At 48.5% G+C, this 26,948-nt stretch overlaps 1 long non-coding RNA gene across 1 annotated transcript; it reads left to right on the forward strand.

Moving 5' to 3' along the window:
- The first annotated feature begins 304 nt into the window (after positions 1-304).
- Positions 305-23,197, forward strand: LOC140483497 (uncharacterized). The gene is made up of 3 exons (XR_011961986.1): positions 305-369; positions 907-1,017; positions 22,957-23,197. It is a non-coding gene; the product is annotated as an uncharacterized lncRNA (long non-coding RNA).
- The last annotated feature ends 3,751 nt before the right edge of the window (positions 23,198-26,948 follow it).

Here is a 26,948-nt window from a genome sequence, read left to right on the forward strand (position 1 = left end):
AGAGTGGTACGGGTATGGAATGAGCTGCCAGAGGATGTGGTGGAGGCTGGTACAATTGCAACATTTAAAAGACATTTGGATGGGTATATGAATAGGAAGGTTTGGAGGGATATGGGCCGGGTGCTGGTAGGTGGGACTAGATTGGGTTGGGATATCTGGTCGGTATGGACGGGTTGGACCGAAGGGTCTGTTTCCATGTTGGACATTTCTGTGACTCCAGTCTCAGATTTTCAGCATCTGCATGAATCACCCTCAGGCCCCGCCCCGTGACGTCACACATCCGTGTGCGCATGCGTCCACGTTCCCGGCCAAGATGGCGGATTTTCACCTCGAAATTGCAAAACATTTAACCACACGTTATTTTTCAAGGTGCTCGCTTCTCTCTGGAAGGGTTTATTCTCGGTCCGAATCCCTCTCCAGCTCCTGCAGCCTTGCCGTCTGGAAAAGCGCGTCTCTTCCCGTTTCCCACGGAGACAGACCCGGCACTGCGGCTGCACCGCCCTCGCCTGTAGTGAGTATAGAGGGTATTCCCCACCGCGGGGAATGCTGGGTAGGTACTCCGCCATTGAGGAGATTAACACAGAAGATTAATTCTGTTCATTAATAAATTTCTCTTTCCTGTATTCCAATCTTCTGCTATCCTAATAATCTTTGGAAGAACACAATTAGCGGTTAGATAAATATCTTAAAATTTGAAGCATCTATCAAATCTCCCAAGTCATCTCTACAACATAACCTTGTCATTAAAATACTAATTCTCTCAAATCATTTGATCAATTCCCGTCCTCAACTGATGGTGGTAGATTTTGGAAACTCCTTCAATAGGTGGATATTTAACACTCAAGCCAAGGGCTGGTTTATTCTGAATGTCTCTCAACGTGTTTCTTTTGTCATCTCATTTTACAGAGAAGTGGAATTCATGAAAACGAAGTGTTTGATGCCAGTCCTGTGCTAACTTCTCAGCTACAAGCTTCAGCCAGGGAGTTTACATTGAAGTACAATCACATTGATTCAGAGGTGAATGTTTTTGAACATTCATCTATAATTCAATAGTTAACTTGTTTTGCTGTGGTTGATTGGATAGGCCCTGGTATGATCCCCTTCCTGTGGATCTGAATGCATACCCATGCATTATTCTGTTTCATCCCTGTCCTTCATGACAATCTCTTTGCCATTGTCCAACCTGCACTACCTTTAATAATGAGTGTTTTGACTTTCTGTGACAGTTTACTGTTATTCTTCCAGTCATGTTCAAATGAGGGTTTCATCACTGCAGGTCCCTGAGGTATGTGCTGTTAATTTATTCCACTCGTATGTGTGGCCTCCCTCACAAACATCACTCAGACTCACTTTATGCACCCTCTCACACACACTATTCCCTTCCCTGCTCATACCACCCAGCCTCCTCCAGAGGCTTTCATATTCTACTGTCTGAACAGCCCTCCCTATGTATTTCACCTTGGGGGAACATCACAGCCGTCCCGATCTGTTTAAACTCCTCCAGCCACTGCAACCTTCCCTATTACTGTCACCTCCACCAAACACTCCATCCCTCCCTATCACTGTCACCTCCTCCAAACACTCCAACCCTCCCTATCACTGTCACCTCCACCAAACACTCCAACCCTCCCTATCACTGTCACCTCCGACAAACACTCCATCCCTCCCTATCACTGTCACCTCCGACAAACACTCCATCCCTCCCTATCACTGTCACCTCCTCCAAACACTCCAACCATCCCGAGCACTGTCACCTCCTCCACACACTCCATCCCTCCCTATCACTGTCACCTCCTCCACACACTCCATCCCTCCCTATCACTGTCACCTCCTCCAGACACTCCAACCCTCCCTATCACTGTCACCTCCTCCAAACACTCCAACCCTCCCTATCACTGTCACCTCCTCCAAACACACCATCCCAATCACTGTCACCTTCTCTAAACACTCCAACCCTCCCTATCACTGACACCTCCTCCATATACTCCATCCCTATCACTGTCACCTCCTCCAGACATTCCAACCCACCCTATGACTGTCACCTCCTCCAGACACACCAACCTTCCCTATCACTGTCACCTCCGCCAACCGCACCAAACCTCCCTATCCTGTCACCTCCGCCAAACACTCCAACCATCCCTATCACTGTCACCTCCTCCAACCACTCCAACCCTCCCTATCACTGACCACTCCTCCAGTAACATCAACCCTCCCTCTCACTGTAACCTCCTCAATATACTCCAACCCTCAATATCGCTGTCACCTTCTCGAATCACTCCATCCCTCCCTCTCACTGTCACCTCCTCCAGATAATCCATCCCTCCCTATCACTGTCACCACCTCCAAATACTCCATCCCTCCCTATCACTGATACTTCCTCCAAACAGGCCAATCCTCCCTATCACTGTCACCTCCTCCCGACACTCCAACCCTCCCATTCACTATCACCTTCTCTGTATACTCCAACCCTCCCTACCACTGTCACCTCCTCCAGACACTGTAACCTTCCCTATCACTGTCACTTCCTAGAAACACTCCATCCCTATCACTGTCGCCTCCTCCAAACACTCAAACCCCACTATCACTGTCGCCTCCTCCAAACAATCCAACCCTCCCTATCACTGTTACCTCCTCCAACCACTCCAACCCTCACTATTACTGTCACCTCCTCCAAACCTCCAACCCTCCCGATCACTGTCACCTCCTCCAGACAGTGTAACCATCCCTATCACTGTCACCTCCTCCACACACTCCAACCCTCCCTATCACTGTCACCTCCTCCAGACGCTCCATCCCTCCTTATCACTGTCACCTCCTCCACACACTCCAACCCTCCCTATCACTGTCACCTCCTCAAACACTCCAACCCTCCCTATCACTGTCACCTCCTCAAACACTCCAACCCTCCCTATCACTGTCACTTCCTCCAAACACTCCAACCCTCCCTATCACTGTCACCTCCTCCAAACACTCCAACCCTCCCTATCACTGTCACCACCTCCTAACACTCCAACCCTCCCTATCACTGTCACCTCCTCCAGACGCTCCAACCCTCCCTACCACTGTCACCTCCTCCACACACTCCAACCCTCCCTATCACTGTCACTTCCTCCAAACACTCCAACCCTCCCTCTCGCTGTCACCTCCTCCAAACACTCCAACCCCACTATCACTGTCACCTCCTCCAAATACGCCAACCCTCCCTATCACTGTCACCTCCTCCAAACACTCCAACCCTCCCTATCACTGTCACCTCCTCCAAACACTCCAACCCTCCCTATCGCTTTCACCTCCTCCACACACTCCATCCCTCCCTATCACTGTCACCTCTTCCAAACACTCCAACCCTTTCAATCACTGTCACCTCCTCCAAATACGCCAACCCTCCTGATCACTGTCACCTCCTCCAAACACTCCATCCCTCCATATCACTGTCACCTCCTCCAGATACATCAACCCTCCCTCTCACTGTAACTTCCTCAATATACTCCAACACTACGTATCTCTGTCACCTCCTCGAATCACTCCATCCCTCCCTATCACTGTCACCTCCTCCAAACACTCCATCCCTCCCTATCACTGTCACTTCCTCCAAACACTCCCTCCCTATCACTGTCACCTCCTCCAAGTACTCCAACCCTCCCTATCACTCTCACCTCCTCCAAACACTCCAACTCTCCCTATCACTCTCACCTCCTCCAAACACTCCAACCCTCCCTATCACTGTCACCTCCTCCAAACACTCCAACCCTCCCTATCACTGTCACTTCCATCAAACACTCCCTCCCTATCGCTGTCACCTCCTCCAAACACGCCAACCCTCCCTATTACTGTCACCTCCTCCACACACGCCAACCCTCCCTATTACTGTCACCTCCTCCAAACACGCCAACCTTCCCTATTACTGTCACCTCCTCCACACACTCCAACCCTCCCTATCACTGTCACCTCCTCCAAACACTCCAACCCTCCCTATCACTGTCACCTCCTCCAAACACTCCAACCCTCCCTATCACTGTCACTTCCATCAAACACTCCCTCCCTATCGCTGTCACCTCCTCCAAACACGCCAACCCTCCCTATCACTGTCACCTCCTCCAAACACGCCAACCCTCCCTATTACTGTCACCTCCTCCAAACACGCCAACCTTCCCTATTACTGTCACCTCCTCCACACACTCCAACCCTCCCTATCACTGTCACCTCCTCAAACATTCCAACCCTCCCTATTACTGTCCCCTCCTCCAGTAACATCAATCCTCCCTCTCAGTGTAACCTCCTCAATATACTCCAACCCTCCCTATCACTGTCACCTCCTCGAATCACTCCAACCCTCCCTATCGCTGTCACCTCCTCGAATCACTCCATCCCTCCCTATCACTGTCACTTCCTCCAAACACTCCAACACTCCCTATTACTCTCAACTCCTCCAGTAACATCAACCCTCCCTCTCAGTGTAACCTCCTCAATATACTCCCTCCCTCCGTATCACTGTCACCTCCTCGAATCACTCTATCCATCTCTATCACTGTCACCTCCTCCAAACACTCCAACCCTCCCTATCACTGTCACCTCCTCCACACACTCCAACCCTCCCTATCACTGTCACCTCCTCCAAACACTCCAACCCTCCCTATCACTGTCACCTCCTCCACTCACTTTAAACCTTCCCTCCCAAAACGGCCTCTTACTGTACTTTGTTCAGTCATTCCAAACCGCCCTCTTCCGCCCTAATCTCTCCCCCCACCGTCTCCTTCCCCACCGTCTCCTTCCCCACCGTCTCCTTCCCCACCATCTCCTTCCCCCCCGTCTCCTTCTCCCCCCCATCTCCTTCTCCCCCCCGTCTCCTTCTCCCCCCCGTCTCCTTCCCCCCCCGTCTCCTTCCCCCCCGTCTCCTTCCCCCCCCCGTCTCCTTCCCCCCCGTCTCCTTCCCCCCTGTCTCCTTCCCCCCCTGTCTCCTTCCCCCCCCGTCTCCTTCCCCCCCATCGCCTTCCACCCCCCGTCGCCCCCCCCCCCCATTATCTGCCCCTCCCAATCATCCCCTCGCTCCCCATCATTCCTCGGCCCCCATTGTTCCCCCTTCCCCTAATTGTCCCCCCCATCATCACCCCTCCTCCCACTGTCTCCCCCGTCCCCATCGAACCCCCCCCACCCCTCACCTGCCCCCTTCTGTCCCCATCATTCCCCAGCAGACCTCATCTGTTTAATTCAGTCCCCACCCACTACCGTTCGTCCCTTGTCCAGTCCCCATCTTTCCCCACCGTTTCCCCCAGTCCCCACCTGTTCCGCTCTGTTCCCCTCTGTCCTGTGTCCCCACCAATCCGCATCTGACCCCATCAGAATCATCAGACCCCACCAGTCTCCGTGTCCCCACAGGTCCCACCAGTCCCAATGTGACCCCACCAATCCCCCACCAGTCTCCATTTTTCCCCACCAGTCCCCGATCAGTCCCATCAGTCCCCCCATTCCCCATGTGCCCCTACCAGTCCCTATCAGAACAATTTGTCCCCCTCCTGTCTCCTTCTCTCCCCATCAGTTGCCACAAGAACCATCTGTCTCCCTCTGTCCCCTTCTCTCCCCACCTCACCCCGCCAGTCCCTGCAGTCTCCCTCTGTCCCCACCAGTCCCCATTATTCCCATTCTATCCTTATCAGTCCCTCTCTGTCCCTGTCAGTCGCCACCAATCCCTCTCTTTTCCCCCCTCTCACTCTTTCCCCCCCCTCACTCTCTCCACCCCCCCACTCTCCCCATCTGTTGCAACCAGTCCCAATCTCTCCCCATCTGTCGCCACCAGTCATCATCTGTCGCCATTATTCCCATTCAGTCCCCCTCTGCTCCCATCTGTTCCCACCAGTCTCCTCTGTCGCCATTAGTCATCATCTCACCACCAGTCGCCAACTGAATCATCTGTCCCCATCTGTCCCTATCAGTTCCTGTCAGTCCCCATCTGTCATCACCAGTCCCACTCCTTCCCCCTCCATTCCCACCAGTCCACATCTGTCCCCATCAGAATCACCTGTCCCCACCTGTCCCCACCTGTCCCCACCTGACCCCACCTGTCCCCCTCTGTCCCCACCCGTCCTGACCCGTTCCCATCAAATCCTGAGGGTTCTCCCTGAATATAACTGGAATAACCCGAACACTGAGATAACAACCAGAACCAGGTGAATGGGGAGGATTCTGCAGTGAGCATCTCCCTAGCCCCTGTCCCAATGTCAAAACACACCCCCCTGCCCTGGTCAGTGTTATAATCCAGGACCAGAGCTCGGAATCAATGGGACCTTTGTTTTGGGATCAGGAATTTGCTTTCCCACCAAGACCATCTTCCCTTCCCCCACCCCTCTCTGCCTTCCACAAGGACCGTTCCCTTTGACACTCCTTGGGTTTGTATCACTCTCACCCCCCAAACCCCCAGGTACCTTCCCCTGTCACTGGAAAAGATACAAAACCTGCTGTTACACCCCCAGCCCCCTCAGCTCCATCCCGGGCCCCCAAACCCTTCTTCCAGGGGAGACAGAGGTTCACCTGCCTCTCCTCCAACTGTGTTTCCAGCATCAGGTGCTCCCGGTGTGGGCTTCTCTCCATCAGGAAGACCCAATGGAAACTTAGGGAACGGTTCACTGAGCATCACAGCCGGGCCCAGAGGGGCTGACCAGACCCCCGAGTCACCGCCCAGTTCACTTCCCCCCCAACATGACCATCCTCGACCTCCTGCATTACCACAACGAACCACACCACAAATTGGAGGAACAACATCTCATCCCCCTCCTGGGAAACCTCCAGCCCAGAGGATTCAACACGGAGTTCTCCAATTTCAAATAACCTCCCTCCCCCTCCCTTCCCCTGCTCTCTCCCACCAACTGGATTCATTCCTCCCATTGTCCAACCAGGTGGGACCCTCTACCTGTCCTCACCCCCTTCGCCCTCATTTCCCCCACCCTGACCTGTTCCACCCCTTCGTCCTCCCTCCCCCTCACCCTCCCACCCTATCCTCCTTCCCCCTCACCCTCAATCCCCCTCCCACCCCATCCTCCCTCCCCCTCCCCCTCTCCGTCCTCCCCCTCCCACCCCATCCTCTCTCCCACTTCCACCCCATCATCCCTCCCCCTCCCACCCCATCATCCCTCCCCCTCCCCCCATCCTTCCTCCCCCTCCCTCCCCCCTTCGTCCTCCCTCCCCCTCCCTTCCCTCTTCGTCCTCCCTCCCCCTCCCTCCCCTCTTCGTCCTCCCTCACCCTTCGTCCTCCTTCCCCCTCGTCCTCTCTCCCCCCTTGGTCTTCCCTCACCCTCCCTCTCCCTCCCCATCCTCCCATTCCCTCATCCTCCCTCCCCATTCCCTCTACCTCCCTCCCCACTCCCTCCCTCCCCACTCCCTCCCTCTCCTGTCGGTCCCTCTCTCCGTTGTTCCACTCCCTTTCCATTCTGTTTTTTGGCCCATCCGTCTTTCTCTGGCCCCCTCCCTCCTTGTTCCTGCCCTCTGAACGTCCCCCTACGTATATAAAAGCCCCTCTGTGTCCGATATACCCTCCTCATGGACCTCCCCCAATACCCGTCCAGGGGGTACAGGAGCCTGTGGGGACTGACTGAGACCAGAATCCCTGATGGCTCACAGTCCAGGAGGAGTATATTCAGCCCATCGTGTCTATCCCCCCTTCTATTAACGGCCCAGTGTCCTGCCCCCCTGGGATTTGCCCCTGAATGGCCCGTGACTGAGTCCCCGTTCTGGCAGAGACCGCTCCTCACTGATAGCCCACCGCCTCCCCACACAGTGAGCATGTGCAGACACTCACTGGCCTTTTGACTGACCGTGGATGGGCAGAGGAAGATCCCACTCTCCAGCAATTTCGTCACTTCTTCCTCCCCCCCCCACCCCATGCCCCAATCTCACTCAAAGGGGTTTTACCTGACACCCCCTGCTCCCTAGTTTTCCATATGGATTCCCCCTAATTATTTGCCCTCCCAAAGTTTTGTCCCCACCCCTGGATGTTATGTCTGTTCCTAATTTGGCAGCACCCCCTCCCCCACCCACCCCTTTATGTTGGGGGGACACAGTGAGCACGTGCAGACACTCAGTGACCTTTTGAGGGACTGCTTCACTGCCCCTCACTCCCTGAGACAGGGACTTTACATAAACCTCCCCCCCATCACATTTTCACTCTATTGTGCTGCCCCCCCCCCCCCCCCCGCCAATTATATTCCTGACCACAATTCCCAATCCCCCCATGTTCAGTCTCTCCCCCACTTCGGGGGGGTTTCCAGCCCGTCCCCATTTATTTCCCTTTCCAATCCACACCCCCACCAAATATTGCCCCCAATATTCTGTTTCCCCTACATTTACCACCCCCTTCCTCTGTAACCCCACAGCCCCCCATCTTCGGTTAATTTGTGACCCCACCCACAATTTTCCACCCCCCTGGAATTTTCCAGCCCCCCCTATTTTCCCCTCCTTCCCCAATCTAATTGCCCCTCTCCCCCTGTGCACCTTCATTTACCCCCTACCCACCCCACTGTCCCCTCTGCCCATACTCCCCTATCTCTGTATAAAAGCCCCCTCTGTGTCTCCATTGTGTACAATTCCCCCACCCTCCCTCACCACCCCCACCCCTCACTGTGTCCCAGGCCCTGGGCTGGGGGGGGAGGGGGCACAGGGAGTATGTGCAGAGACTTACCGGCCATTCGACTGTGTGTGTCTTCATGCACAGCAAGATCCCAGTCCCCAGGCTTCCCCCCTGCCCCACTCCACCCTGAGAAAGGGGCGTTATTTCCCCCCACCCACACCCACACCCACAGTTTGGACAACAACAGGAGTCCCAGGGAACAGCAAGATCCCACTGTGTTAATGATATGTGCAATACCACACGATACTGAGTCCAAATCTCCCTTCGGGACAGGAGGACAGGGAGGGAGGGCTGGGGGCATACAGACAGATAGAGAGAGGGACAGAGACCGAGGTGGGGAGAGAACACAAACAAGATTAGGGACAGAGAAATGGAGACAGACACAGAAAGAGAGAAAATCCCAGGGTTGGCAGTGTGAGGGAGGGAGAGAGGGAGATGGAAGTTGATTAAATCAGAGTCAAGATCTTTTGAATCAAAAAACAAGAAAAACAAACAAAATCCCATCACTGAGTGACTTCCCAAAGCTCCCCATTTTATCAGCACTTCCCCCTGGTTTTAAACCCAGAGAATGGGAACAGATTTCACTGGGACCCAGGGGGTCAATGCTTTCTGACTGAGACCCCCAACCCCACCCCAAGGGTTTATATTCTGAGACTCGATGGAAGGGAGTTGGTCTCAGAGCCTGGATCTTGTCCCTCCCTCCGTGTTTCACCTGCCCCCTCCAGCTGCTTCTCTCCCTCTCTCCCACCTTCCCTCACACTGTCTCTCTTTCTCCTTCACTCCTTCCCATCTGTTTCCCTCTCTCATTCTCTCTCTTCTCCCCCACCTCTCTCTCCCTGTCCCTATCCCCCTCTCCATCTCTGCTTAGATTCCTCTTGTTCTCGAGAATGGATTTGTGTCTCTCTCTCTCTTTCCATTCCCCTCCGTTCTGATTGAAATGCCCTCCCTCCCTCCCTCCCTCCCATTTAAAGTGTGTTCCCATCTCCCCGCCCTGTCCTGTAGACATTAGCCCCCTCACTATCACATTGTGGAGGGAGGGGGAGGAGAGGTGGTGGGGGGTCTGGGCTGGGGAAAGGAGGGATGATACACCCCACCCACTATCAGACCATCAGCAAACGGAGCCTGGGCCCTTTGGACAGACTCCTGTGATGTGTAAGGGGCAACCTGCAGGCTGAGGGGCGCACAGCAAGATCCAACAGGAAGCTGGGTGTGGCATACCTGGGGTATTTCCTCATCTTTACCCCCTGCGAGAACTAGTGCCATCCCCCAGCAACAACCCCTCCCCATATCAACCACTCCACAAGCAAAATGCCCCCCCATGTAATTTTCACACAGCAAGATCCCAATAATACTAGCACTTTCCAAATCCAGTTTCTGATCATGAGTCTCTCTCTCTGTCTGTCTCTCCCTGCCTGGAATCCCACATCCTGTCCTCCACACCCCTCCCCATTAAAATGACGACAAGTCACAGGGTGGGCTATTGATGCACAGTGCAATCCCACAGGGTAGTCCCCTTTGTGCTCCAGAATGTGCTCAAATCCCACTTTACATCCGACAGGAGGCTGTGGATTTCTGTGTGTGGGTCGGTTTTATTTGTTTGAAAAATCAACCAAAGAAAGACCGAGAGAGAGAGAGAGAGATCCCCTCCCAGATACCTGGGGAATTGGCGAACCTGTGTCTTTTCTGTGCGATTATCACATTTGGTCACCCTGGTTGCAACGTAGGCCACCCTGCAGGTAGTTTGAGACACAGCAAGATCCACATGTAGCATTATTCTGATATTAGAAGAAGTCTTTGGAGAAAGTTTCTCATTTAAGGTTTTACTTCCCTCCTTGGGGAGTCCTGTCTGTCAGACACTCACTGGGGATTGATGTGTTTGTGTCAAATCCCAGGGCCCCAGTTACTTTAACTCCAGGCTTCAAATCTGTTTAAAAATGACAGGGCTGCAATCTGACAGGAGCCAGTTACCCAGAGGCCCCTAAAACCCAGGGTCCCCCAGAGGAGATGAAACCTCGGGGTAAATTAACACACAACTCACGTGGGCCCCCACGGGGTGCAGCCTATCGACCAGGCCTCAGGCCTCAGGCCCGTGCTGCCCCTCTGGAGAAAGCTCTTGTTCAAAGGTCTCCTGATCCCAAAGTTTCTCTCTTTGAATCTTCAAGGGGCCAGCAACATCCCATGGGAGGAAAGAGACTGCATTCATTGAAAGGCAAAGGAGGAAAAATATTACAGAGAGATAGCACAGCAAGATCCCAGGTTTCCCCCTCTCTCTGTGACACAGACAATTTCCCAGCGACATCCAAACACAAACATATCGGGTGATGAGCTGAGTTTTCATTCCAAAGCTTTGGAGAAACTTTGAGATACCAGGTTACCTGATTAAAACACTCACTGCTTGCAATGACGGCATTGGGGCAGCTGGTGCACAGCAAGATCCCACATGCAACAATGCAGCAGCAGCTAATGACTCTGACCATTTTCCCCCTCTGTGATGCTGCTTCAGTTTAATTATTTCCTGTCACCCCAGAATCAAACATTGCAGAATTTCACAATCTCAACACACCTCTCCCTCTCTCTCCCCTTCTGTTTCCCCTGCTCTCTCAATTTTTCAAATCTCTCTCTCACTCTCTTTCTCTCACTGTTGTATTTTCTCACCCTACCCTCTCTGTAACCAATATTACTCTGACATTATGACAAGTCTTTAGAGAGTGTCACATCATTTGGGTTTTAATTCCCCCTCTCAGATCCTGGGGATGGACATAGACTCAAAGAGATGTACAGAACGGAAACAGACCCTTCGGTCCAACCCGTCCATACCGACCAGATATCCCAACCCAATCTAGTCCCACCTGCCATCACCCGGCCCATATCCCTCCAAACCCTTCCTATTCATATACCCATCCAAATGCCTTTTCAATGTTGCAATTGTACCAGCCTCCACCACATCCTCTGGCAGCTCATTCCATACACGTACCACCCTCTGCGTGAAAATGTTGCCCCTTAGGTCTCTTTTATATCTTTCCCCTCTCACCCTAAACCTATGCCCTCTAGTTTTGGACTCCCCGACCCCAGGGAAAATACTATGTCTATTTATCCTATCCATGCTCCTCATAATTTTTTAAACCTCTATAAGGTCATCCCTCAGCCTCCGATGCTCCAGGGAAAACAGCCCCAGCCTGTTCAGCCTCTCCCTGTAGCTCAAATCCTCCAACCCTGGCAACATCCTTGTAAATCTTTCAACCCTTTCAAGTTTCACAACATCTTTCCGATTGGAAGGAGACCAGAACTGCACGCAATATTCCAACAGTGGCCTAACCAATGTCCTGTACAGCTGCAACATGACCTCCCAACTCCTGTACTCAATACTCTGACCAATAAAGGAAAGCATACCAAACACCTTCTTCACTATTCTACCTACCTGCGACTTCACTTTCAAGGAGGTATGCACCTGGACTCCAAGGTCTCTTTGTTCAGCAACACTCCCTAGGACCTTACCATTAAGTGTATAAGTCCTGCTAAGATTTGCTTTCCCAAAATGTAGCGCCTCACATTTATCTGAATTAATCTCCATCTGCCACTTCTCAGCCCATTGGCCCATCTGGTCCAGATCCTGTTGTAATCTGAGGTAACCCTGTTCACTGTTCACTACACCTCCAATTTTGGTGTCATCTGCAAACCTACTAACTGTACCTCTTATGCTCGCATCCAAATCATTTATGTAAATGACATACTTTAACACCAGGCTTCAAACCTGCTTTAAAAATGACAGGGCCGCAATCTGACAGTAGCCAGTTAACCAGATGCCCCTAAAACCCGGGAACCCCAGAGGAGATTAAACCTCGGGGTAAATAAACACACAATCCATGTCGGCCCCCACGGGGTGCAGCCTGTCAACCAGGCCTCAGGCCTCAGAACCACGTCTCCCTCTGGAGCTTGGCCAAGGCTTCCCTCGGCCTGAACATTTTGGATCTTCACGTTGCAGCTTTCCCAACAAAAGTTCATCGGGATAAAAGAAGGAAAAGATTACTTGTAAGGGAATGTGAGAGCATTTTGAAGGCAAGTTACACAGCAAGATCCCAGGTTTAAAATCACCCCCGTCCATCCCCAATGTATTAATGTATCTAACATAGTCAGCAGTTAGGATGGAACATGGTGTGGGAGCAGATCTTCCCAGGGATTGGAGGGGGATAGTGAGGGAACACCATCAGATTCTTACACTCTGCAGTGACCTGGGATCAATTACCTTTTACTGAAAACAGTTCCCAACTTGTATGTGCCTGGAGCTCCCTCCAGTCTGAAAGTCTCATTCATCTCTATCCTGTCTCCTGTCTCTGACCCAATGGTATATTCATTCCCAGGATAGGGACAACATGGGGCTAGATACAGAGTAAATCTCCCTCCACACTGTCTGCATCGAATACTCCCAGCACATGTGCAGCATGGGGTTAGATACAGAGTATAGATCCCTTTGCACACACAGGATCGGGACAGCATGGGGTGAGATACAAAGTTAGGCAGCATTGTAGACAGTGCAGATGGTACCTTAACATTACAAAGGGATATCGATAGATTGGGTGAATGGGCAAAGCTGTGTTAGATGGAGTTCAGTGTCAGCAAGTGTGTGGGTATCAGGTTGGAGTACAGAGAGGGAGGTTTACAAGAATGATCCTGGAGCTCAGGGATTACATTCTGAGGGGAGACTGGACAAATGAGGCCGTTTTCCTCCAGAATTGAGAAAGCTAAGGGGTGATCTGATCAAAGCCTTCAAGGAATAAACAGAATGAGACAGGATCAATCAAGATCAACGATTCCCACAGGTTGGAGATTCTAGACCAAGAGGGAGCAGAGTCTGAGAATGAGGGCCCAGAGTGTTCAGGAGAGATGGTAGGAAGCACTTTGACACACACAGGGTGGGAGAGGTTTGGGACTCTCTTCCACAAACAGCAGTGGATGCTGGATCAGTCGTTCAGGTTAAATCAGAGAGAGATACATGTTTATTCAGTGAAGATATTGAGGGATATGGGCCAAAGGAAGGAATGTGGAGTTAGGCCACAGATTAGTCATGATCCCATTGAATGATGGAACAGGCTCGAGGGGCTGAATGGCCTCCTCCTGTTCCTATGTTCCAAAATAACGATCCTCCTGCACTTTCCCTATCAACCCCTCCCAGGGCAGGGACAGGATGGGGTTAGATACACAGTAAAGCTCCCTTTTCTGTATCACCATCAACCCTTCCCAGGGTAGGGTCGGAACAGGGTTAGATACAGAGTAAAGCTCCCCCTACACTGTCCCCATCAACCCATCCCAGGATTGTTTAATGGAGCTTTAATATTTGAAAATGCTTCTATTATTCTGTCATTCACTGTCCCTCAGTAACTGTGTGCGCGTTCGTGCGTGCATATGTGAGAGACTGAGAGAGAGAAACGGAGACAGAGACCAGGGCCCTGCATTACTGGGTCAGGTAGTGTTGTGGAGAAACTATAGAGAACCACCAGGAGACGCAGAGAGTTCTTCAAGAAATAAGTCTTTTATTTGCAAACAAAAAACCGTGACACTGAGAAAGCAGATTCTCGAATGCCCCCGAACCTCAGGGTCCGTGGATTTTTATATCATTTTTGATCATGTTTCTGTGAGCTTGTCAGCATGACCAACTATCTTAATCAAAGTATCTCACTCCAGCTCCACAATAAACCAATGATGTTAGTTCCCATTATCTCTTTAGTTGTACATTCTACTTGATGTTATTCTAATGTCATGATTAGATATTTATTGCGAACTCTGCTGCAGTGATCTTCCATTGCAGACTAACCTGTCATGATAGATATTTAGCTATTCCATCTATTACAATAGTCTCCTGTCTCAAGCTGACTCGACTAACTATTAGTTAGATATTTTAATGTCATGTCCCAAATATTTCCGGTCCCAATCCTGTCATAATAACACTTACCAGAGAAACTTGCTTTATTACTAGTGTTATCTCATCTGGCCATAGTGACCCTTCAGCCTTAACCTTACTCTGCTAATGGGTGTAAGAATGTTCCACTATGGTTATCCCATCCTGCCCCTGCATTCCACGGACCACAGATTCCCAGTGGTCTTCATGCTTTAACCCTTCCTATGCTTTCATGGTCTTTATTTTCCATTGACCTCACTCCAACAACAATACCATTTATTAGTTAAACAGGATGGAAGACAGCATCAATTCTCAGGAAGTGTTTTACTGTTTCTGTTTTTGTTAAAACACTTGGGCGGTGTGCTGGCTCAGTCAGGAGACTGTCTGTGTGGTGTTTGCACATTCACCCTGTGTCTGCGTGGGTTTCCTCCGGGTGCTCCGGTTTCCTCCCACAGTCCAAAGATGTGTAGGTCAGGTGGATTGGTCATGCTCAATTGCCCGTAGTGTTCGGTACATTAGTCAGAGGGAAATTTGCCTGGGTGGGTTACTCTCCGGAGGGTCGGTGTGGATTGTTTCCATACTGTCGGGAATCTAATCTATTTATGACATAACATCATACATAGTAATCTGAGATTGACCAGGTTCTGAATTTATTGTTACAATAAGAGACTGTCACCTATATGCTCATCTCTCGTCAACTGGTCTGTTGAATTTCCCTCATGTTTTGCTCGATATACCAAGTGGGAAGTTGCTCAGTGACATCTTAATTAGGTTACACCGAAGTCCAAGCCCTCAAACAATAAAGTGCTCCTTTGAGATTAAATTTAAAGGTGTTTCTCTGCAAATGGCCAGACTCAAAATGATCACAGCAGATTCAGCCTTCACTTCACAGCAAAGTATCATCTTCCTTTAAATGGGAATATACATCATCTTAAAAGCTAAGGAAATAATTGTGACTTTAAATAAATACTTCCAGTAACTAACATAATCCAATAAATATTGCATACCTTTTGATATTTTTTACTGGAACTGTTAAGCTCAGACTATTATAAAGTTGTTTAAAACATAAGGAACTACAGCTACATTAACATTGAAATGACTAATGTGGACTATTAGACCACTCACAACATTCTTAAGCAGGCAGCCCAGAGCATAACATTGCAGTTTGTTTCGATAAGTGTACAGTGAAAATTACCTGGAATAAAATAGCTCGGTTGCCGACTAGATTTTAAACAGGCACAATCATTACTCACAAAATTACACAAAGAACAAAGAACCCCTACAGAACCCCACCTATCCAGCTCGACGTAATTATGCTGTTCCGAGTACATCAGTTCCAATGTTAAACACCAGTATCAATGCTTCAAGTTGAAGTTGGAGGGCAGAAAAGAGAGTTTCTACACAACTCCCTGTTGAACTTTGCAAACCTGTTCAGCTTAGCTCAGCTAATGAGCTGACCACTGCCCTTTGATTATGTCGGTGAGTTGTCAAGCACGATCACTTTGGCCTGAAGGCTCATCTGTTTACATGTAAACAAAAGGCCTCTTCAAATCCTTTTTATCTCTGTACCACACCAGACTGATCGGAACCTGCACCCCCCCCCCCTCCACCCCCAACAAAAAATCAAGGACAGAGTCTCCTTGAGCCAAGGAACAGCTTTCAGATAAAAATGGACTAGTTTTGTGACACTAAAGAAAGTCCACATTTTTGTTTCAAATGCAATCCCACTGTCTCTGATTACAGATAGTAGCTTTAATTTGGACCCTTGCCAAGTCTAACCTCAATCCTCCAATGTGTAGTCAGCAAACAATCAAACTGCAAGGTCTTGCTTCTTTCAGCAGAAGGACTGCAGTAGTTATTGGGGAGACAGACAGAGGAAGCCGAATCCAGACTGATTAATTCACCAGACTTGGTGCAGTTAATATACTGGTGCAATTATTTTCTGCTCACAACATTTAAAATTCAGTCCTCAGTTATAACTATGTGATCTTTGTTCAGTCTCATTCAACGATGCATGGTTCATCGCAGCTTCTCCCAAGAATTGGGATACAATGTCAGGACAATAAACTTTCCCAAAGTTATTAAGGTTCGAGGGAATGCAGTGAATTGTCACTTTGTTTCAGCACCTGTCAACACAAGTTGTCACCTGCTCCTTTTTCAAATGCACACACTTTTGTTCCACACACAAATCTCTTCACATCACCAAAATCATTTTTCTTGTTTCATATTATCTATTTTTTAAAAATATTACACATTCTGGACAAGATGGATTTTGGCCTGCATTGATGCAGCAATATTCTATAATTTAAAACCAGCTTTCAGGGGAATATCAATACTGGTTTGAACTCACACCAAGCATAGCACAATAGTGTCTGCTGTTCAAATTTTTTTTAAAATCCTGCGCTAACATGCCTCAGCAATGTGTAACTTTTCCACTGTCTTGTGGACTCTAGTGAGACCGTCAATCAAGGAGTATACAGTGGGATTTAGGTAAAGTATTGTTACTTCTGCAATCATAATTACTTGAGCAAGGTAAATACACTCACACCAGTGGAGAATTGTTTCAACCAAGAGCTGAGTTCACAAGAATGAAAACTATGTGAAGGAAATATATAATTGTTTTTGTATTATCTCAGATGTGCATACAAGAATGAAACATGCCTGTAAACAATGGTAGATGTTATAGACAAATAGATAAGGTGCTGTGAGGGTGGAGGTTAAGCCAGATATGCCTGTACAAACAGTAGTTAGAAGCATCTGTTTCCCACTTCTTGAAAAACAAAAACAAACCCCAATTATAGGGTCATAGAGCTCAATATGGATGAGGAATGGGAGGAAATGTTACAAGGGAAACAGATGGCAGTGAAGGAGGATATACCTAACAATGGGCCGCAGCAGGATGTGGTGAAATGGCCAAGCAAGACTTCTACTTTGTTATGTACAAGGCTGGATACGGCAAGAGATAAACAACAGTAATGGGCACCGGGTTGGGAGGAGTGAATCCTATATAAGATATGGACTTGCAAAACTCTGGGTGCCTTACTGCAGGCACCACACTTGCAAGTGTATCATAAACAATACTGATTGCTTCAGATCTTGTCTCAGACTGAAATTATTGAAGTGCATGAGCTTTGTTTCTCAAAACTGGGGGTTCATCCGGGATATTCTTCCATCGCCGGGGGAGTGGCTGGCCCTGGACACTGGGAAGATGCGTCCTGTTCCCGATTGAGGAGCGGTCTCGTGTCCCAGTTTGGTCCGCTCCCTTGGGCGACTGGTACGAATCCCACAAGAGAGACATCTGAATCAGACGGTGAAAGGAGGTCGATAGAAAATACAGAAAATGGGGCCAGGCAACTCTGCACAGACCAAGGTAAGAAACCTGACTTTTAAGTATTGCCTTGGTGGCCGCGAAATGGGGTATTTAATCACTGAGGGACTGGCGAGGGTCCTGAGAAATGGGGGGTAGGCAGAGTAAGTCAAACTGCGACGAAGTAAAGGAAGAAAAAGTCCCTGCTAACATTCCTCCAGAAAGTCCGTTGGGAAGGATGTTGCGGGAATGGACAAGTAAAACTTGTACAAGGGAAAAAGATAAAAACAAAATGATGAAATATTGTTGTTTATTATGGACCAAAGAACCAATCCTTCGTCCAGCTGTCTTCTGGCCAAAGTACAGCTCGGACGAGGATTGGGTCTGTCAGTATTTAGATTTGTATGTGAATAAAAAACAACCTTTTATTCAAGAGGAGGCAGACTATGCGTCTTGTTGGAAGGGCAGTTTGGGAATGATGGTAGTAAAGACAAGGGATTCCCCCTCTGCCCCACCCAGTCTATCGGATCCTCTTGGCTGCTTCCCCCTGCCCCCCCCCCCCCCGTACCATAAAATCAAATTAGGTGGAAATGGAGGAGGAGGAGGAGAGACAGATAGACGGGGACCGGGAACGGATGACCCACAAGAGGAGGAAGAAGGGGCGGTGGACGGAGATATTTTTATCCCAGACCCTCAATCGTCAACGAAAGAAAAGGAAGATAAAGTAGATGTTGAGGAGGCCTCCGGAGGATCTAAACCAAAGCCTAGGGGAGGAAAACAAAAAAGGGGAAGAACGTAAAGAGTTATCCCCTTCGGGAGGTACCAGTAGGGGACAAAGAGATTGGGTTTGTAAGTGCCCCCCTCACCAGTGGGGAGGTCAGAACATTTAAAAAGGAGATGGAGGTCCTGGTTGAGGATCCGGTAGGGTTGTCTGAACAAATTGATCAATTCTTGGGGCCCAGTCTGTGTACATGGACAGAGTTAATGTCTATTTTGAATACACTACTTACTGGAGAAGAAAGGGGACTTATTCGAGGAGCATCCATTAAAATATGGGACAGGGAACATCCCACTGGGGACAGGGAGAGACGAAGTTTCCCCTCAGAGACCCCCAGTGGGACAATTAAAACCCGGATCATAGAGAAGAAATAAGGGAATTGAAAGACCTGATTCTAAAAGGAATAAGAGAGGCAGTTCCAAAGTCACAGAATTTGACTAAAGCCTTTGAAGTTAGCCAGGAGAAAGATGAAACTCCCTCAGCTTTCCTGCCAAGATTACGAGACTCAATGTGGAAATAGTCTGGAATGAACCCTGAGGACCCAGTGGCACAGGGTCTTTTGAAAGTACATTTTGTGACAAAGGCATGGCCAGACGTACAGAGAAAGATACAGAAGATAGAAGGGTGGAGTGAAAAACCATGAGATGAATTGTTAAGAGAGGCACAGAAAGTGTTTGTAAAGAGAGAGGAGGGGAGACAAAAACAGAAGGTGAAAATGATGGGAGCTACGGTTGATGAGGTAGTTAAGAAAAGAATGGAACCAATAGTGAGCAACTGGAGGGTGGGTGGCAGCAGGTAGGACGGAGAGGGAGAGGGAGAGGGAGAGGACAAGGGGGAGAGTGAGGGAGAGGGAGAGGGAGAGGGAGAGGACAAGGGGGAGAGTGAGGGAGAGGGAGAGGGAGAGGGAGGGACAAGGGGGAGAGGGAGAGGGAGGGACAAGGGGGAGAGGGAGGGGGAGAGGGAGAGGGAGAGGACAAGGGGGAGCATTTGATAGAGGGTTCGGGTGACAGGGGCAGAGCTGGAGGTCTCCACAGGCAGGATGCTATTATTGTGGAAAGATAGGACACTTTAAGCGGGACTGTCCTGATCTACAAAGGGAAGAGAGGGCAATTCCGCTTATGAATTTTGATGAAGAATAGGGGTGTCAGGGGTTCCTGCCCTCGGGGGCCCACCAGGAACCCTTGATAAACCTGAAGGTGGGACTCTGTAGGGAAGAGGTAGTCTTCCTCGTAGATACGGGGGCAGCACGGTCATCGCTGAATTTTAAACCAAAGAAAGTAGGAATGTCGACACGGTCAATTACTGTTTAGGGGGTAAAAAGGGGAAGGATGTTCCAGTATTTGAACCTATGATGATAGAAGGTCCTAAGGATAGGATCACAGGGGAACTGCTGTATATCCCTGATAAAGGAAGTAACTTATTAGGGAGAGATTTAATTATCCTCTTAGAACTGGGGATTGGAATTCAGGAAAAAGAATTAGTTGTTCAAATGGCAATGTTGACAGAGGATGTGGAGAGAGAGAGATAGACCCTATTGTATGGGCTAGAGAAGGGAATCGTGGAAAACTACAGATTCCTCCCCTAGAAATAAGTTTGAAAAGGAAAGGGGACGTTGTCTGTGATGACAATATCCCATTTCCATCGAAGGTAAACGAGGACTGCAGCCAGTAATTGAAGGATTGATTAGAGATGGACTGTTGGAGCCATGTATGTCTCCTTATAATACCCCAATACTACCAGTGCAGAAATCCGATGGAACTTATCGATTGGTGCAGGATTTGAGAACATTAAATCGAATAGTACAGATCAGGCACCCAGTGGTGCCAAACCCCTATACCTTATTAAGTGAGATCCCTCATGACCACAAATGGTTTAGTGTGATAGATTTAAAGGATGCCTTTTGGGCTTGGCCCTTGGCAGAGGAAAGGAGGAGTTTGTTTACCTTTGAATGGGAAGATCCCAAGACAGGACAGAAACAGCAATACCGGTGGGCTGTGCACTCCCAGGAGTTTATGGTCTCCCTGAGTTTATTTAGACAGATGTTAGAACAAATATTGGAGAAATTTAGCAGCCCCAAGGGGACTCCCTGTTGCAGGATGTAGACGACCTCTTAGTAACAGGAAAAAGAAGAGAAAATCAGTAGAAGCCACTAACAAATTATTGAATTTCCTGGGTCAGCAGGGACTGAGGGTATCTAAAAACAAACCACAATATGTGGAGTGAGAAGTGAAATACTTGGGACATTTAGTTAGTGAGGGAAAGCGAAAGATAAGCCCGGAACGGATAGAGGGAATAGTGGGGATTCCACAGCCCAGGACTAAACGGGAGTTATGTAAATTTTTGGGTCTAACGGGATATTGCAGATTGTGGATTGATTCCTATGGACAGAAGACTAAGGAATTATATCTCAAACTATTAGAGGAGGAACCAAAATGTCTAAGTTGGGATGATGAGGGAAAAGAACGAGTTGAGGAACTCAAAAGAGATCTGATCCATGCCCCCGAGTCAGCCTTACCTTCTCTAGATAAACCTTTCCACCTCTTTGTTACCGTAGATAAGGGAGCGGCTCTGGGAGTATTGACCCAGAGGTGGGGAGGAATGAAACAGCCAGCAGCATATCTTTCGAAGCTACTGGATCCAGTATCCCGAGGGTGGCCTGAGTGTGTGCAGGCCGTGGCTGCCACTGCACTGTTGGTGGAGGAAAGCAGGAAGCTTACATTTGGGGGAGCCCTAATAGTAAGTACCCCACACCAAGTGAGAACGATCCTAAACCAAAAAGCTGGGCGATGGTTGACAGACTCGCGGATTCTGAAATATGAGGCAATATTAATCGAAAAGGATGATGTAGTGTTGGTCACGGACAATTGTTTAAATCCAGCTGCCTTTCTTTGGAAAGGGGAAGGAGACTCTCCTCAGAATCCAGGGCACGACTGCCTTGACATTATAGAATACCAAACTAAGGTCCACATGGACCTGAGAGATGTTCCACTTCATGCAGGGGCGAGACTTTTTATAGACGGATCATCCCGGGTGACTGAAGGGAAAAGACATAATGGGTATGCAGTCGTAGACGGGATGGAAGGTAGTGTGGTGGAGGCAGGAAGGTTGCCAAATGGGTGGTCAGCTCAGACCTGCGAACTCTATGCATTGGAAAGAGCCCTTAGGGCGTTAGAAAATAAAGAGGGAACAGTATACACTGACTCTAAATATGTATTTGGTGTTGGCACGTTCGGAAAGATATGGCAGGAAAGAGGACTGATCAATAGCCGGGGGAAGGAATTAGTACACGAGGAGTTGATTAAATGGGTCTTGAAGTCCCTATTACTCCCCCGAGAAATAGCAGTAGTGCATGGAAATGGTCATCAGAAAGGAAATGAACCTGAAGTTAGGGGAAATAGATTAGCCGATGAAGTGGCGAAGGAAGCAGCCCTGAACCCACAAGAAGTGGTGATCCATTCCCTAATACCTACTGTCCCAGGTCCTAGGGAAGCTCCAATATTTACTGAAAGCGAAGAAAATGAATTGAGAGATTTAGGGGCTGTAAAAACAGCAGACGGGCATTGGAGGTTACCTGATGGAAGGGAAATGTTAAACAAAATGATGTGAGAGATTATGGCTGTCCTACACCAAGGCAGCCATTGGGGAGTACAAGCAATGTGTGATTTAGTTCTTAGGGAATATGGATGGAAAGGAATATATACAATTGTTAAACAAATATGTGAGGGATGTATCATATGCAGAAAGGTAAATAAGAAAGTCTTGAGAAAACAGACCGCAGGAGGAAGAGACCCGGGATTGAGACCCTTCCAGAGTATACAAGTAGATTATACTGAACTACCCAGAGTAGGAAGACTAAAATATATGCTAGTCATAGTAGATCATCGATCTGGTTGGGTTGAAGCATACCCCCGAGCTACTGCCACTGCGAGTGGGGTGTCTAAAACAATATTAGAGCACGTAATTCCCCGATATGGGCTAGTGAACCATATAGATTCCAACCAAGGAACTCATTTTACCTCTAAAGTGTTACAGGGGGTAATGAAAGGGTTGGGAATTTCCTGGGAGTTCCATACTCAATGGCACCCGCCATCATCAGGAAGGGTTGAGAGAATGAACCAAACACTCAAATGACAGCTCTCTAAATTGATAATAGAAACCAGACTCCCTTGGACCAAATGTTTACCTATAGCTCTCTAGTGAGTACGAACAGCCCCAAGGAAAGATTTGGGACTATCCCCCTATGAAATCTTATTTGGATTACCTTATCTGGGAACGAATGGGGAATTGCCACTTCCCGAAACTAAAGACTTGTTCTTAAAGAAGTATATACTGGGCTTGTCCTCCTCTTTGTCTTTCCTCAGGGAACAGGGTTTATTGGCACAGACTCCACCCCTTGAATTCACCGTTCATCCCATCCGGCCGGGAGATTGGGTCTCAGTAAAATCATGGACAGAGACTAAATTACAGCCGGACTGGGAAGGGCCGTACCAGGCTCTTTTGACGACCAAAACGGCAATAAGGACGGTGGGGAAAGGCTGGACTCACTACACTTGGATCAAAGGGCCAGTGGAATCTCCAGTTGAGGAAGAAGTCTGGACAGTCAAATCAACGCAAGACCCGCTGAAACTCAGACTAAAGAGACTTTGAGTAACTGATTATACAGTGGTGACACGAGCGCGGGATTATTTCTGTAAGATTGTATATTAAGTCTTTTGGTGCTTCAGCACGATTTTTAGAATGCTGGAGATGTTTAGAGTTATGATGCTAGCTCTCTTAGTATTGGGATTTTGTCAAATATCATTTTCATATGTATTATTAACAGTCCCTGAGTCTGATAATCCACAAGTAATAGACGCTGATGTATGCAGCTTAAATTGTGGGGATGTAGATAATCAGACACAGTCCCACAGCTCTGAGATACATCTTAATCCTCTGGGGATGGACTTGGGGATGGTACTGGGTATAATGGTCTCGTCACTGTACACTGGGCCCCCTTCCGACCAGCTCACGATTGTCCCGATAAAAAGTGTAACCCAATATACTTAATGACAAAGAAAACCACATGGCACGAATCAATTCTGGGGGTGGGGGGGGGGGGTGGGGGGGGCACCTATCAGGTCCAATGAAATTAAACATTTGGGATAGAGATGAAAACAAATGGGAATGATTTCTTGGGCTGTTGTTTTTGAATAGTGTGGGACAGGTGAAAATGGGCAGAACTACTGGATAATAAGATACAACCTTTCACCCTTCCCAATGACCCTAAAGTATTGAAAATTATAGAGGTAAAGGACTTAAAACAGACCATCGAACTAGAAACTGGGTTTGGGGATGTAAATGCCTGGGTTGAATGGGTAAGGTATCCTGTAAAAAGTCTGAACAAGACCAATTGCTATGTATGTGCCTCCGGTCGGACAGTGAACCAGGGGGTTCCCTTTCCACTCGGGTGGAAGGGAGACAGGAAGGGCATGGAATGTATGATAGCCCTGTATCAGGATGAGACTGCATGGAATGATAGGAACTGTACCTCCCTATCTCTGATGTTCCCTCCCTTGGAGAAGAAAGACTCAAAACCCCCACCCTGCCCACGTTTCCAGCCACAGTCGGAAATCACACGTGGTGTGTGCGTAGACGAGGTACAAATCGGTTTGGAGACTTTGGGGGAGCTGAAATTATGTACAGAGACTAAGAATGTCACCGAAACGGAGAAGGGAGGGAACTACTCAGCACTGAAGGTTCCCCGAGTGGATCTGTGGTGGGACTGTGGAGGCAAAATATAGAGACCCACCCTCCCTCCAGATTGGAGAGGGATATGTGGAATTGTACAATTGGCAATTCCATTTACCCTGGCATTTGAGAAGGAAAAGATAGTAGGGAAAAAGGGAAGGGGTAAGAGATTACTGTTAGACACTTCTTTCAATGACAGGATTTATCTCGATTCTGTAGGAGTCCCTGGTGGGGGGGGGGGGGAGGGTGGGGGTACCTGACGAGTTCAAGGCTCGTACCCAGATTGCAGCAGGCTTTGTGTAAGCTCTCTTCTGGTGGGTAACAATTAATAAAAAGATAGATTGGATAAGTTACATTTTCTATAACCAACAGTGATTTATAAATTATACGAGAGATGTGGTTAAAGGAATATCAGACCAGCTTGATGTGACAAGTGGGATGGCATGGGAAAACAGAATGGCCCTTGAGATGATTCTAGCGGGAAAAGGGTGTGTGTGTGTGATGTTAGGAGGAAGCTGGTGTACCTTTATTCCTAATAACACTGTGCCTGATGGTTCAATCACTCGGGCCTTAAGGGGATTGACTCCCTTAGCAGAGGAACTGGCTGAGAATTCAGGAGTAGACACATCTCTCACAGGATGGCTTGAATCCTGGTTTGGAAAATGGAAGGGGGTGGTGGTTTCTATCCTTACTTCCCTGACAGTAGTAGCCGGGGTGTTGGTGGCCACTGGCTGTTGTATCATACCCTGTATACGAGGACTCACCCAAAGACTGATTGAAACAGCCTTGATGAAACAGATGCCCCTAAAAGGGAGTCAGGCAGAGGAACTTTATTGACTAAATAATGACGGGATGAGTGAGACCAAGATGGATGAAATCTCCAAAATGATGCTTGTGAATTTTGGGGGCGATGCTTAAAAGAAAAATTGCAGAAGGTAACAAATGGTAATTAAAGAAAAAGGGGAAATTGTGGGATGTGGGAAAACTCGTGTTATTTCTGCAATTCCATTTACTTATACAAAGTAAATGAACTCACACCAGTGTGTAATTGTTTTAGCCAAGAGCTGAGTCAACAAGAATGGAAACTATGTGGAGTAAATACATAATTGTTCTTATATTAGCTAAAATTGTGTGCAAGAATGAAACGTGACTGCAAAACAATGGTAGATATTACAGGGGAATAGATAAGATGCTGTGAGGGGAGGAAGTTAAGCTAGATACGCCTGTACAAACAGGAGGTATAAACATCTGTTTCCCACTTTTACAGAGACACAGGAACAAACCCCAATTAAAAGGGTCATAAGGATCAGGGGAAGGTACAGATGGAGGGAGTCGATAATGGTGAAGAAAGAATATGCCGAACAATGACCTACAGTGGGATGAGGTCAAATGGCCTTGTGAGACCAGGAATAAGCATTTTGTCACAGACAAGGCCGGATAAGGCAAGAGATAAACAGGGGTAATGGGGGTCGGTCTTAGGGAAGTGGAAGATATAAACAGGGGAGGAGCAATGTAAAACAAAAGAAACCAAATTATATAAAGATTGGGTATGAATTGAATTTGGGATGTGTGTATGTCCCTTGCCTTGTAGACACTGGACATCACGCCCTCTTGCAAGAGTAAAATAAAGGACACTACTGATTCAAATTTTGTCTCGGACTGCAATTATTGAAGTGTGTGAGCTTTGTTTCTCATAGTTCCAGACCCTAACCACTGGATTAATCCGGCCAACCCCACACTGTCAGGCACTGTGTTCCAGACCCTAACCACTGGATTAATCCGGCCAACCCCACATTCTCTGGCACTGTGTTCCAGACCCTAACCCCTGGATTAATCCAGCCTATCCCACTTTCTCAGGCACTGTGTTCCAGACCCTAACCACTGGATTAACCCGGCCAACCCCACATTCTCTGGCACTGTATTCCAACGCTAAACCCTGGATTAATCCAACCTATCCCACTCTCTCAGGCACTGTCTTCTCAACCCTAACCATTGGATTAATCCAGCACACCCACACTCGCAGACACCGCATTCCAGAACCTACGTCCTGGATTAATCCGGCCTATCCCAAACATTCTCAGACACTGTGTTCCAGACCCTAGCCCCTGGATTAATCCGGCCTATCCCACAATCTCAGACATTGTATTCCAGAATGTAACCCCTGGATTGACCGGACCTATCCCACAGTCTCAGACACTGTATTCCAGACACTAACCCCTGGATTAATCCGACCAAACCCACATTCTCAAGCACTATGTTCCAGATCCTAACCCCTGGATTAATCCGACCTATCCCACTCTCTCAGGAACTGTGTTCCAGTCCCTAACTCATGGATTAGTCCGGCCTATCCCACTCTCTCAGGCACTGTGTTCCAGACTCTATTCCCTGTATTAATCCTGCCTATCCTACTCTCTCAGGCACTTTGTTGCAGACACTAAACTCTGGATTAATCTGGCCTGTCCAACAACGTCAGACACTCTGTTCCAGTCCCTAAACCCTGGATTAATCCATCCTATCCCACTCTCTCAGGCACTGTGTTCCAGACCCTAACCACTGGATTAATCCGGCCTATCCCACTCTCTCAGGCACTGTGTTCCAGACTCTAACCCCTTGATTAATCCGACCA

This window comes from Chiloscyllium punctatum, chromosome 12, assembly GCF_047496795.1.
Source record: "Chiloscyllium punctatum isolate Juve2018m chromosome 12, sChiPun1.3, whole genome shotgun sequence".
Classification (NCBI taxonomy): domain Eukaryota; kingdom Metazoa; phylum Chordata; class Chondrichthyes; order Orectolobiformes; family Hemiscylliidae; genus Chiloscyllium; species Chiloscyllium punctatum.